This window comes from the organism of the source record quoted next, unplaced genomic scaffold (assembly GCF_019419815.1).
Source record: "Pyrus x bretschneideri cultivar Hongxiangsu unplaced genomic scaffold, Pyrus_bretschneideri_v1 Contig83, whole genome shotgun sequence".
Lineage (NCBI taxonomy): Eukaryota > Viridiplantae > Streptophyta > Magnoliopsida > Rosales > Rosaceae > Pyrus > Pyrus x bretschneideri.
Genome location: NW_025999824.1, coordinates 288,435 through 301,192, shown reverse-complemented (window position 1 = coordinate 301,192; position 12,758 = coordinate 288,435). Strand labels below are relative to the sequence as shown.

Genomic DNA, 12,758 nt, shown 5'->3' with positions numbered 1-12,758 from the left:
TGTTTATGAAGATTGGATGGTATCTGATTGTCCAGTTACTCATCATTGTATAATAATTTGTTGTTGATTTTAGCTATCTGGCTACCATGTTTATTTATTTGTTTATATTGTTTCTACTTTTTTTTCTCAATTTTTAAACGTTAGGTGAGGGTTGATGACTGATTTTAAACGTTATTTATCAAACTGCTTTTTGCTCAACGTGGGTGCAGTTTTCATTTTCCACGTTCCATTTTTTATTTGAGGGATTTCTCGTGTCTCTTTTGTATTTTTTTTATCAATTCTTTTTTTGCCGAATTTTTATCAATTTTTTTTCAATAAAATAATATATTGGTAGTTCAGTTTGATTAGAAACTCTGCTTTTTGCTGAATGTTGGGTGCAATTTTTCAGTTTCACGTTTTATTTTTTATTTGAAGTATCCGTCCTTTTTTATTTTTATTTTTTTTCATTTTTTCCCAATAAAATAAACTTTTACAAATTTTTATACATTTATATGGGATAATAATCTCTCTCCTAAAATGGAGGAGGATTGGGGTTATTCCCTTTTCTAGTGAGATTTAATACACGTCTTCCCCATTTTTATTGTTTTATTTTTTGTTTGATCTAATATAATGAATTTTAGATTTATGTTTTTTGACAAAATTGCCCTTGTGTGTTTTCATGTATCAAATTTGGTCAGTTCTAATTTTTTTTGTTTAAGAGGCTTTTCAGTCCAATTTTTTTTGGTGAAGCTTTGAGACACCAAATTGTGCTTCTGACTTTCTAATATTAGAGATTAGAGATATTTGAAGTATCCGTCCTTTTTTATTTGTTTTTTTTTTTCATTTTTTCCCAATAAAATAAACTTTTACAAATTTTTATACATTTATATGGGATAATAATCTCTCTCCTAAAATGGAGGAGGATTGGGGTTATTCCCTTTTCTAGTGAGATTTAATACACGTCTTCCCCATTTTTATTGTTTTATTTTTTGTTTGATCTAATATAATGATTTTTATTGTTTTATTTTTTGTTTGATCTAATATAATGAATTTTAGATTTATGTTTTTTGACAAAATTGCCCTTGTGTGTTTTCATGTATCAAATTTGGTCAGTTCTAATTTTTTTTGTTTAAGAGGCTTTTCAGTCCAATTTTTTTTGGTGAAGCTTTGAGACACCAAATTGTGCTTCTGACTTTCTAATATTAGAGATATTTGAAGTATCCGTCCTTTTTTATTTGTTTTTTTTTTTTCATTTTTTCCCAATAAAATAAACTTTTACAAATTTTTATACATTTATATGGGATAATAATCTCTCTCCTAAAATGGAGGAGGATTGGGGTTATTCCCTTTTCTAGTGAGATTTAATACACGTCTTCCCCATTTTTATTGTTTTATTTTTTGTTTGATCTAATATAATGAATTTTAGATTTATGTTTTTTGACAAAATTGCCCTTGTGTGTTTTCATGTATCAAATTTGGTCAGTTCTAATTTTTTTTGTTTAAGAGGCTTTTCAGTCCAATTTTTTTTGGTGAAGCTTTGAGACACCAAATTGTGCTTCTGACTTTCTAATATTAGAGATATCTTGATATATATCTTACCCTTTCCCATTCCACATGCAAACTGCTTTGTCAATTTTATGTTGCCACAATTGTAAGAACTCAATTTAAAAACAAACTCCATTTGAATGAAGCCACCTATTAAGAAATCAAATATTACTCTGATACACATAAACTATGGACTAACCTGGGAGCGAAGATTATTAGTTTTAACCCCCAACAGCTCAATCTTCTCACCGCAATCAAGAACCTGCAAAACATATGAATTTTGATGACTAAAAATCGATCCACATTTACGTACATGTAATGAAAATGGAAAAGGAATATGAATAGTAAAAAGGAATTAGACTGAGAAAAGTCAGAATGACTATTCTCCAAATGAAACAGGCATCAAGTTCAACAATTGAAAAGCATATTACGAACTTAAATGAAAAGCCTAAATACTCTATAGCCATTCTACCAAAGGAAAAAAACTCTATACCCATGTTTTTACCTTTTTATCCATCTACGTGGTAGTTTTGTTTTGCTAGAAGACTACAAATTGAAATAATTTTTTTTTTTTTAAATCTGAATCATGTAAGAGTATTTTTGGATTATGGTTATTTCAAAATTTTTGCCTTTTGTATTTATATATATAGAAGAAGAAAATATAATAATAGTAATAATATTATAAAAAATCCCGGCAAAGAAATATTGCATACCAAGAAATTGAAAGAAAGCAGGATAAGGAGGGAGATCGTGAGATTTGGCCTTAATTCATCAAAAGCTTGGAACTGCAAGAAAAATAATAATCAATAAATGGTTGTTATAAGCACATGAATAAGAATGCAGGGATTATAAATAATAAGATAGAATCTCACACAGAAAGGATAAAACAACAAAGAATTAAAGCCAGAGAGATTTAGTGAAATCGTTACCATTTGTAATCCTATCATACGGTTACAAATATATAAAAATTGCTAATATACAAACCAATGAAGTGAAACACCTTATCTATATATATGTAACTAAAACTTCCTTTAATTATGATCATGGCAAATTGTGATACAATTTTTTGCAGGACTTTGAATTCTTTGTTTCTTTTTGTTTGTTGGTTTGGCATGTTCACTAATAAGTAGATCCCACTAAACATCCAAACCCATCTTTGTTTCAGTTCTTTAATTATGCAAAGTTAAGACAACTAGCTTGCAACAATGTTATAAAAATTGGGGAACTAGACCTTACACATTAACCGAGGGGTCAAATTACTATAAAAATTCGACACAGGGAACACGATTAGTGTTGTCAAATGCCAATTAAAAAATTAAAACTTGAATTTTGGACTAAGTGTGAGTGGAATTTCAGATTTCCAAAGGGGAAGGGACAGAAGGAACACAGTTCAAGAACTTGAAATCAAATTGGTAATTTGATGTAACGTGTGTCATTCCCTTCTTTCTCCTCCTCCGCAATGTTGCTTCTTCAAAGGCCACAAATCTCTGTCCACGCACACGAAGGCTTCGGTAATGTCGAAGGCCACATGGGAATAGTAGCCAAGTCCCAGGAGTGGTCTATTGGTATCCTAAACGGCTTGGGAAGATCTGGTAGCAAGCGGAAGAAACCCGAGGTCATCATCAGGATGCTCTGCATACACAACCATTTAATTGAGGATACACTAGGAAGGATATACATGATGGGAAAGAGAAGAGTAAGCTTATCAAGCATTTGAGTGTATATCATTACCATGATTCCAGCTCCTGTTATAATACCTATTAGGAAATTGGGAACCAGAGACGCTACAACCATCATGAGGCTCTCTATACACATAATGTGAAAACTCCAGTCGAAATTTCACCAGATAATAAGAGTGATTGCAACCAAGAATGGGAATTAAGAGAGTAAGTTGCAAATGATGAACACCGAAACTCCATAATCTCTATCCTTGTAGACCACCTAGGAATATTTACCATCCTTGTATCTTGAACTGGCGGGGGTTTGCCACAATAGTTATCAGATTGTCAAGCTCGATTGCAAATAGTTCACTAGCCCTTTTGTTCATGTCGACATCGGCCTTCTTGCAGACGATGGCGAAACGTCTACGAATATCCTTGATGGAGGTAAGGGTGAAAAATGATCTTCTGCTTTCCATCCACATTGGTATTCAACACACGTAGAATATGCTGGAACTCCTCATCTGCGAATTGCGACGAGAGACATGGCTGCGACCTTAGGGTTTGACGGCTCTTTGCTCTCTGTAACTCTACATGCTTGTGTGTGAGTTGCTGTGAGGGGTAAAACTGGAAACGCATTGTTTGGGCCATTATAATTGGACTAATTTAATATTAGGCTTTGTCCTAACCATTAAATAAAGGTAATAAATGACTCTTGGTTAACATTCAAAGTTTTCCAACCCTTATCATTAATTTTCCTTTGAAATAAATTTTTTTTTTTTGTTGAAACAATTAATATGTTTGACTTAATTATCTTGATTAACATGTTTAGATGTTTCCAATGTTCATCATTTGACTTTGAATAAATGAGGACATCATCTATGTAAACAATGGAAAAGTGACTGTAGTGGTTGAATATTTCATTTATTAAATTCATTGTGTGCATTTTTCAGGCCGAATGACATTACATTCCATTCATAATGGCCGAATAAAGTGACATGTGCTGTTTTTGTATTTGTCATCTTCATGAATTTGGATTTGCCAGAAGCCCGTCTTGCCCTAACTTCCCAAAATTTTGAAGACTCTTCACTTCTTCAGTCTTCATCCTTGCAAATTTCTCTCTCGCCATCACTGGCCTTTCAGGTTCTTTGTCGTCGTCGACCTTATTAAGTTCTTTGTCGTCGTCTCTCCCATCTGTGTTTGCGTGCCATCGTCTTTGTCACCGTCGACGTCAAGACTTTAGTCTGTAATAGTCCCTTTGCACCGGCTCCTTCACCGACCATCTGAGAGTCAATCTCTCAAGGTCTCACCACCAGGTCAGTATATGGATGGGAATTTATGGGATTTCATATTATAAGGTACTTTATTTGCTGTTTCGATTCAAATTTTATTAGAAGTTTCAACTTAATAGATAGCTTTGAGTAGCTTCTTTTTTTTGTTTTTGTTTTTTTGCATACATATGACTGACTACTAAAATGCAGATAGAAGTAGGAGTTCATGACTCCGTTATTTTACATATCATTCAATACGAAACTGCACAGATTGGCAGATTACACTGTCGTCTGTCGCATATTGCTTGCATAATTAATTATATTGATACTTTGTATATACATATATAATATATGTTGAGATTTTGCACAGATTGTCAGATTGTCAGATTGTCAGATTGCATAGATTGAAATTTTGTATATTAGGAATGGTGGACTCAATTATTGGAGAATATTGGGAAAGGTGGATTCAATTGAAATTTTGTATATACATAAAACTGAAAATTTGACGATATGTGAGGAAGTTGGAGAATATTAGGAATGGTGGATTCAATTGTTGTTCTTTTTGTGTTTGGTTGACATGGTTGTTGAGAAAATGTAGGAAAAGAAATTTCAATTTGAGCATTGAGTTTTGGGCTGTTTTGGTTTCTAAAATGATTGGGAAAACATTGAAGCGATGAACCTAAATGCACCACTGCCCGTCTGTCTACACACTACTCCTTCTGCCCTTTGCCTATTTGTTGCCATTTGATTATTGTGTTGTGTGTAACTGTGCATATATAGGAATAATTAATATATAGAGCTTAGTACAGATTGAAATTTTTTAGATTGCACAGATTGATTGTGTGTGTATATAATTATAAATAAATATATGATTTGGCTATGCACAGATTGAATGTATATGCTATAAAATAAAATTATTATTATGTGTGAATTGTGATGACTCTATTGTTGATTGTTTTACATGCAATGCATGTTTGTTTTCTTGTGTGATGACCGGTACCGCAACTTCCGAAAGCGTAATTAAAACAACACGTAGCCAATATAAGGGGAAATATGGCGGTGTGCACAAAGTCTTCAGATGAGGATAAAGCCAAATGTAGATCTGTATTAGAAGAAGCCAAAAATAAGAAGAAACAAAGGAATAAACACAATGAGAAAGTGAGGGAAGAGGTGCAACTTCAACAAATTCAAGAAGAAGAAGAAGACAGTGAAGTTGTTGAGTCAAGCTCAAGGGAAAGGTCACACACTTTCGGACCTATAAATAGGTTTGCATTTGCCATCAGTCCCCACTCTTTAATGATGGAACAAGAAGATGTGGCAACAAAACATCCATGATAAAATTTGGAAGGAAATAGCACATCAAGTGGATCAATATGTGGCTCGATGGGTGTACGAAGTTGGTATTCCTTTCCATGCTATTGGTAAGGATAGCTTCAAGTGTTTGATGGAAACGGTTGGTCAATTTGGCCTGGGTTACCCACCTCCAAGCCAATACAAATTAAGGGAGCCATTATTGAAAGAAGAGGTAAAAAGAGTAAAACAAACACTCATGAAGCATGAAAAAGAGTGGGCTTTGCATGGTTGCTCAGTCATGACTGATGCTTGGAGCGACCAAAAAAGAAGATTCATTATGAGTTTGTGCGTCAATTGCAAGAGATGCATCACATTTCTTTTTTCTAAGGAATGCTCTAATGAAGCACACACCGGGGAGTACATTTTTGAATATGTTGACAAGTGTGTTGAAGAAATTGGGCCTCAAAATGTGATTCAAGTGGTGACCAATAATGCTTCCAACAACATGGCGGCGGCCAACATGATGAAGAAAAAGAGGCCAAACATGTTTTAGACATCATGTGCCACTCACACTTTGAATCTCATGCTTCAAAGGATTGGTAATCTCCCTAGGTTCAAAGGAGTTATTGACAAGGAAAAGACTTTCACTATCTTCATTTACACACATCATAAAACTTTGGCGTTGATGAGGAAGCATACCAAGAAAAAAGACAGTGAGGCCCGGAGTCACTAGATTTGCAACTTCTTTCCTCACATTGCAAAGCTTGAGTGATAAGAAAAAAGATTTGAAGGTTGTGGTTCCTATTGATGATGAGAGCAATGCAAGCATTTGAAGACTACAAAGGAGAAAGCGGCATATACTACCGTAGTGAATGCATATTTTTGGAATGGGGTCTCACTTTGCTTGAAAGTGTTTGAACCTTTTTTCAAGGTACTTTGTATTGTGAATGGGGATTAAAAGCCATCAATGGGGTTTTTATATGGAGAGCTACAAAAAGCAAAGATGGAGATTAGAGAGGTACTCAAGAACAATGACGCCAACTATCAACCAATTCTCCAAATTATTGATGAAAAAGCTCGTGAACGGCTTGAACCCATGTTACTTCTTCAAAGATCAAAGCATACAACATGATCCAATCGTCATGGAAGGGATTTTTACTTGTGTTGAGAAGTTCTTCCTCGAAAACTATGAGGTTCAAAACCAAGTGATAAATGTTGAGATGCACAAGTACAAAGTAAAAGAGGGTGAATTTGGAAGACATTTGGCTAAGATTGGATGCGTTGAGAATGATGACAACTATAATCCGGGTATGAATCTTCACATAAGCTTATTTTTTATTTATTAAATTTGACTTTAATAATTTTCATTACTAATCGTGTGTTTTTTTTCTTCATTAGTTGCATGGTGGTATAATTATGGAATTGGTGTACCGAATTTGCAAAGGATGGCTATAAAGATTCTCTCATTAACTGCAAGTTCATCCAGTTGTGAGACACATTGGAGCATTTTTGAAGGTATGCATACAAAGAAGAGGAATAGACTAGATACAACAAGATTAAATAATTTAGTCTATATCCAATTCAATGCAAGGATCATGAACAAGAAGAAAAAGGAGAAGAAAGTAGACATACTACTTGCAAGTGAAGCTAGTACGGCGCAAGGATGGATTGTGGAATGTGGTGATGAAGAACTTGAGCTTCATTCGGGAATTGGAGAGACATCGGAGATAGGTAGTTCCCTAGAGCCTAGGAGAATTTTAAAAAAGTTGAAGGTAGAGAACTTCATAAAGAAGATTTTGTATCGAGTGAGGACATGGAAGAAGAAGAAGGAGATGATAAAAAGTTGAGTTTGAATCTGACACAGAGAGAGTCTTGGAGGGCTATGGAGAAGAAGAGTTTGATGCCTAGCTTTGAAACTTTGCAAGTCTCTCATATTACTATAGTTCCTTATTCTTCTTATTTTGCATTTTATCTGTTTTAAAATTGTGAACTTGTTAGTTACATGTATCATCCTAAAATACTCCTCACTAAGGTTATATGGCATCTATGCTTAATGTGCTTTTAAATTTTGGACTTGTTGGATACACTACTTCTATTTTTCCATTTTATCATTCTTTTATTACTTTATCCATGGAGTCCATACATGTAATTTTTTTTTAAGTGTCAATAGACACTTATTTACAGGATATACAAGAAATTTAACTAAATTAGCCTAGGCCGCCTAGACCCTGCCTAGGTGCCTAGCCGCTATGCCCCAGCCAGCTGCCCGACTAGCGCCTAGTGTTTTTTTTAGAACATTGCCTCTTTCTAATTCAACATTTTTCTGGACATAGAAAGTAGGGCATGACCAAGGTGACTTAATTTTTTTTTTATTTTTTATTATTCCTTTGCTGAGTAATTCTATGATTTCATTTTTATGGAATTCCATAGTTTCATGACTCATTTGGATTGGTCTAATTTTTGTGGGTATTTTCCTTTCATCAAATTCTTTGATGTAAGGAAGTTTGACTATATATTGTTTTTTGTTTTTTGATAGGAGCATATTTATGTGACTTAGTTAGCTTGTTTTCTTGCATTTACATAGCTAATTTCTACTTGTTAGAGTGTTTTAAGCTATTTTCGTGTGTTTTTAGGTTCAATTGACAAAGTTGGCAAGAAAGTGCAATTTGGAGCATTTTAGAGTAGTTTTGGGCTTGGAATGGATTGCACATGCATGGAGCAAGGTGGATGGACGAATTTGAAGATCAAGAGAAGCTAGGAATGTGATTAAGATCTAGAAGAATTAAATTGAAGACTTTGAAGATAAGGAATCAGCTACAAAGAAGGAATATTGTCCAAATTTCCTTATCTTATCCAAACCTTATCCAACCTTATCTTATCTTATCCTATCCTAATCTTTTCCTACCTTAATTCCAACTTCAAAGAGGACTCCTTTTCACATTAAATCACCTAAATATCAAGTTCTAGAAGCCCTATTTTCGTGCATTAATTTTATGCCACATGTAACCCTTCTAGAAGTTCTAGAATCTGCCACAAGGACCATTCCTTATCCTCCTTGGAATCTGATTGAAAGTATCCTTATTCTTTGGGGATTTGGAGTCCTAATTCCTCTCTTTTCAGCCTAATTTTGTGCCTCCCCTTCACCCTATAAATACATGATGCCACAACATTCAAAAACCACTACCCTCTACCACAAATTCACACCACACCATCCACCACACCTCAAGAGCCTAAATTCACACAAATCCCCATTGTTGGCAGCAAGGAAGGAAGGAGGAGCCACCTGGAGTGTTTCTAGGTGTATTCTATCTTTGTTTTTAATGTTTAAGATTAATTATCTTTGTTTTGCGAACATGAGGAGCTAAACTTGTTTTAGCTAGAGGAGACTTTGAAACCATGATTATATTTGCAATATGAATTGATTACTTTCAGTTGTGATTTCATAAATCGTGAATATAATTTACTTAACTGCTTGATTAAGAACTTATTCTTGTGTGTTGATTAAGAGGGCCCGCTTAGTTTGCATGCATGAATTTGATGCTAAAATATAAGGGAGTTTCACCTAATCGTTATGAACTTACATTTATAAATAGTGGAGGTTGCTAGTCATGATCATGTTAAGTAAATTCCTGGCAGGAGTATCATGCTGTTCATAGTTACGAATGCCTTGTCAATGCTTATGATTTTCACAAAGCTTAATGATCTTTGATTGTATCTCTATTATGCTGTTCATGTAAGGAACTATTGAAGAATAATTTGGTTGCTGATGCGTATTCCATCCAATTCAATGACTGAAGGAAAATCTGAGGGTTAATTAGTGCTGTTCACGGTTAATCTGGGGTAAAAAGGTTCATGGTTTATTGGAAAAGCAACTGGAAATTAATTGTATGCAAGTGTGTCATGTGTGGAGAATGACCCTCTAGCTAGCTTATCACCCATATTTTTCCCCAATTTCGTCCAAGTTGTTTAAGTCTTTAAATCTGTTTGTTTTTACTTTAATTTCGTCCAAATCAATCTCCCCTTTAATTAAGTGTGTTAGATTAGTTAGAAACGTGTTCAAATTTGTCCAATTTAGTGTTTTGAGTCTTAATAGTCTAAAATTCGTCCAAATAACTTCTTAGAGTCCGTTTCGAGTCAATTTAACTTAGTTTGTGTGTTTTGAGTCTTTTTAGTTTGTTTTGAGTCATCAAAGTCTAGTTAAGTATTTTTAAGTGTTTTTAAGTCAATTTAGAGTAGATTAGCATCCCTTCTAATCCCTGGCCTAAAACGATCCCTAATTTCATATACTACAATCATAGGGTTTTATTTTGAGTGTTAGAATATTTCACATCATTTTTTATGCCAAAAGGCACTTGGAATATCTATACATATTTCTTTAACAAGTTTTTGTTGAAAAGAAATAATTCTTTGTTGTAAGGGTTTACTGTTTAATTGTTCTTCAATTTTTTTTTTGTAATTTATCTCGTCTTTGAAATAACTAATGTGTTGCGTTTTTCTTTCAATTACGTTGATTGTTTTTTGAAATATTATTTTTCTTTAACTGATTTATCTTGTTGAGCTATGTTTTGGAAGAGAACTTAAACCTTACTTCTTGTCCCATAGCAATGGTGGAAATTCCATCATAGTGTAATGTAAAAGGATACATAAGGGCTGTGAAAGGAAGTCTTAAAATGATATGATCTAAATGTTTTTTTATCAGGACAGATGATGTTTTAAAATAAACATTGTCTTGACAAATGTGTGCTTTTGGTATTTCGTAATTTAATTGCATTGGAGAATGGTTGGCTGCACTAAGGATTTCAATTGATCTGTGAAAGTATTTGGTTGAAATTATTCATTCTTGAATACAATTCAAATCTGTTTCTGAATCGATTAGGGCAATAGTTTCTAATTGGAAATCTCAATTATTATCTTAACTTTTGAATACCATTTTATGATCCTAATCTTGTTAAGTAAGCTTAAAATTAAACTTTTGGTCGAACCTTTATGATTTTCTTCATGGTTGTTTTCTTTTGGTTCTTTGTTGGATGAGGAAGAAGTTGATTAATTGTTTTGTTTAAATTCTTGTTCAATTAATTTTTGTGTTTGAATGAAGCTGAGAGGTGATCTAATTTCTTGATTGTCTGTTTTAAGGATTTTTATTTCTTCATTAATTTTGTTTACTTTGTATTGTAAATCTTTAACTGTAATTTCTTTCTTGGTTTGTTAAATCTTTTTAAGGTCGTACTGAGACATATTTTACTTTGAGGAGTTGGCTGCTAACTAGTGCTGACTTCTTCTTGACTTACTAATTTCTTTAATTTTTTCAAGTAATGAGATTTTAATTCAGGATCATCAATTTTACTAATTAATTCAATTAATAAACCTTCTTGTTCTTCTTGTTTGTTTAAGACTTGTTTTACAACAACTATCTCTGCATCCCATATTTATGTCTGGAGAGTCAAAGCTATTTGAATGGTTTGACTATGAGGAGCTAGAATCGAACTATTGTTCGTTTTCACTTTGGTCTATGTCTTTTAACTCTAGCACTTGGATTAGTTCGGTTTTCTCTTCTTTAGATATTTTTAATTGGTTAATTGTCTTTTTGACTCTGCATTTGTTTGCATAGTGGCCAAACTTACCACGTTTATAACAATTACCTTTGTATTGAGCTTTGGAATCATTTTTATTGAATGATTTTTTTTCTTCCAATTTTTCTTAAGTTTGCTTTTTTTTTTTTCATAGAATTTATTGGTGTTAAAATTCTTTATTTTGTTGTACTTGTCATATTTGAGATATCTTTTATTTGGATATTTATTAGGATGTCTTTCTACTCTTTTCTTTTTACTAGAAGGAGCAATAAGAGGTAAACCATATCATTCACAAAATGTTCCTAACTCATATTGGCTATTGATTTATCTTTGTTGACTTGTTTTGTTATTTTCATATCAATATACAATTTTAATCCTTCCTTCTGGATAATATTAATAATATCTTCATAAGTAAGGGTATTATATGGTATGATACCTTCTTCGTTGACTAAAACTTACCTGATTTTGTGTGCAAATAAGTTTGGTAATCTATTTATGAACTTTTCTTTCCAAAATGACTCTTTATTGTCTTTTCTAAGCATTACTCTAGACATGAAAACGTCTTTGTACCACCTAAAATCACTTAAGGTGGGGCATCTTAGATTATTGATGTCACATCCCGGCCCGGGCCCCTACCACATCCCGGGCCCGCTCCACCACCGTAACACAATATTGTCCGCTTTGGGCCTCGACTACGCCCTCACGGTTTTGTTTCTGGGAACTCACACGAGAACTTCCCGATGGGTCACCCATCCTGGGAATGCTCTCGCGCGCTACTCGCTTAACTTCGGAGTTCCCATGGAACCCGAAGCCAGTGAGCTCCCAAAAGGCCTTGTGCTAGATAGGGATGGGAATATACATTTAAGGATCACTCCCCTGGGCGATGTGGGATGTCACAATCCACCCCCCTTAGGGGCCCAACGTCCTCGTCGGCACACCACAGCCAGGGTTAGGCTCTGATACCAATTGTCATTTCCCGGCCGGGGGCGGATCACTTCCCCGGCCTGCTCCACCACCGTAGCACGATATTGTCCGCTTTGAGCCTCGACCACGCCCTCACGGTTTTGTTTTTGGGAACTCACACGAGAACTTCCCAGTGGGTCACCCATCATGGGAGTGCTCTCGCGCGCTACTCGCTTAACTTCGAAGTTCCTACGGAACCCGAAACTAGTGAGCTCCCAAAAGGCCTCGTGCTAGATAAGGATGAGAATATACATTTAAGGATCACTCCCCTGGGCGATGTGGGATGTCACAACTGAGTTGGCCATGTATTCTGGAGGTTACGTTACTTGGTGTTCCTATGAAGTGTTCAATTATTGTGAATAGTATGTGTTGACTGCGTCTGGGACTCCCATACCAATTCTTTCATCGAATATAAGGGTTTCATCTTCATCCCTTTTTACTGCATGTTTTATTGCATTTCTGGATTGTTCAGTGAGATT

The 12,758-nt window shown here is 34.4% G+C and overlaps 1 pseudogene; it reads left to right on the top strand.

Moving 5' to 3' along the window:
- The first annotated feature begins 5,506 nt into the window (after positions 1-5,506).
- On the top strand, positions 5,507-7,653 carry LOC125473346 (annotated as a pseudogene).
- The last annotated feature ends 5,105 nt before the right edge of the window (positions 7,654-12,758 follow it).